The sequence below is a fragment of the Coffea arabica genome, chromosome 7e (assembly GCF_036785885.1).
Source record: "Coffea arabica cultivar ET-39 chromosome 7e, Coffea Arabica ET-39 HiFi, whole genome shotgun sequence".
Classification (NCBI taxonomy): domain Eukaryota; kingdom Viridiplantae; phylum Streptophyta; class Magnoliopsida; order Gentianales; family Rubiaceae; genus Coffea; species Coffea arabica.
In genome coordinates, this window is record NC_092323.1 from 49372913 (window position 1) to 49375412 (window position 2500).

Genomic DNA, 2500 nt, shown 5'->3' on the forward strand with positions numbered 1-2500 from the left:
TGAAACTAAAAAACTCAAACCGTTAGTAGACCCACACCCTTTTCGTCTCACAAATATAGCCACCAATAGATGGCAATTTAGTGTGTATTTAACACACCTACACATGGGTGCTTGAAACAAATATAAAACAAATTTCCAAGATTGAATTGAACAAAAATAAAAACAATAAAAACAATAAAAAATAATAAAAATTTTCCAAGATTGAATTGAACAAAAATAAAAACAAAAAAAATAAAAAAAAATAAAAAATTTCCAAGATTGAATTGAACAAAAATAAAAACAAAAAAATAATAAAAAATAATAAAAAATACAAAAATATAGTTTAATTAAAAAAAAAAGCAATTTATGAATTTCAAAGACATACGGCGGTGGACATTAACGAGACTCAACATGTATGCTTAAAAAGATAAAAATAAGCGAAAACAAGGCTAGGCGGTGAGCCTTAGGCCGCATGACGGAGCATTGGCACGACACTACACCGACGACGTGAAAAACGCACGACGGTGCCCATCATGGCAAGGCGATAGGCCTTAGGCCGCACGACGGCCGTTGGCTTGCGTTGGCTAAGGCATGGGCACGACGCCACATCCACAGCAAGAAAAATGCACGACGGTGCCCCTCATGGCTAAGCGGTGCGCCTTAGGCCACACGACGACCGTTGCCTTGCGTTGGCTAAGGCAACGGCAAGAAAAACGCACGACAGTGCCCCTCATGGCTAGGTGGTAGGCCTTAGGCCACACGACGGCCATTGCCTTGCGTTGGCTAAGGCAAGGGCATGATGCCACACCGACGGCAAGAAAAACGCCCGACGGTGCCCCTCATGGCTAGGCGGTAGGCCTTAGGCCACACGACGGCCGTTGCCTTGCGTTGGCTAAGGCAAGGGCACAATGCCACACCGACGGCAAGATAAACGCACGACGGTGCCCCTCATGGCTAAGCGGTGGGCCTTAGGCCGCACGACGGCCGTTGCCCTGCGTTGGCTAAGGCATAGGCACGATGGCCACACCGACGGCAAGAAGAACGGCCGACGGTGCCCCTCATGGCTAGGCGGTTGCCCTTAGGCCGCACGATGGCCATTGCCCTGCGTTGGCTAAAGCACGGGCACGATGCTAGGCGTTTGGCCTTAGGCCGCACGACGGCCGTTGCCTAGCGTTGGCTAAGGCATGGGCACGATGCCACACCGACGGCAAATAAAACGCACGACGGTGCCCCTCATGGCTAGGCGGTGGGCCTTAGGCCGCACGACGGCCGTTGCCCTGCGTTGGCTAAGGCATGGGCACGGCGGCCACACCGACGGCAAGAAAAACGCACGACGGTGCCCCTCATGGCCAGGCGGTCGGCCATAGGCCGCATGACGGCCGTTGCCTTGCGTTGGCTAAGGCATGGGCACGATTCCACACCGATGGCAAGAAAAACACACGACGGTGCCCCTCGTGGCTAGGCGGTTGCCCTTAGGCCGCACGATGGCCATTGCCCTGCGTTGGCTAAAGCACGGGCACGATGCTAGGCGTTTGGCCTTAGGCCGCACGACGGCCGTTGCCTAGCGTTGGCTAAGGCATGGGCACGATGCCACACCGACGGCAAATAAAACGCACGACGGTGCCCCTCATGGCTAGGCGGTGGGCCTTAGGCCGCACGACGGCCGTTGCCCTGCATTGGCTTAAGCATGGGCACGACGGCCTCACCGATGGCAAGGAAAACGCACGACTGCCGTGGGGTTTTGTTCCCAAGGCAACGGGTAAACCTCTGTAGCCATGCTGGAAAAACGCACGACGGTGCCCCTCATGGCGGCCTTAGGCCGCATGACGGCCGTTGCCCGGCGTTGGCTAAGGCGTGGGCACGACGGCCACACCGACGACAAGAAAAATGCACGACGGTGCCCCTCACGGCTTGGCGGTGGGCCTTAGGACGGACGACGGCCGTTGCCTTGCATTGGCTAAGGCATGGGCACGACGGCCTCACCGACGGCAAGAAAAAAGCACAACTGCCGTGGGGTTTTGCTCCCAAGGCCACGGGTAAACCTCTGTAGCCATGCTGGGAAAATGCACGACGGTGCCCCTCACGGCTAGGAGGTGGGCAATAGGCCGCACGACGGCCGTTGCCCTGCGTTGGCCAAGGCGTGGGCACGACGGCCACACCGACGGCAAGGAAAATGCACTACGGTGCCCCTCATGGCTAGGCGGTTGGCCTTAGGCCGCACGATGGCCGTTGGCTTGCGTTGGTTAAGGCATCGGCACGATGGCTCACCGACGGCAAGAAAAACGCACGACGGTGCCCCTCATGGCTAGGCGGTTGACCTTAGGCCACACGACGGCCGTTGCCTTGCGTTGGCTAAGGCATGGGCACGACGCCACACCCACGGCAAGAAAAATGCACGACGGTGCCCCTCGTGGCTAGGCGGTTGGCCTTGGGCCGCATGACGGCCGTTGCCTTGTGTTGGCAAAGGCATGGCCACGATGCCACACCGATGGCAAGACAAACACACGACGGTGCCCCTCGT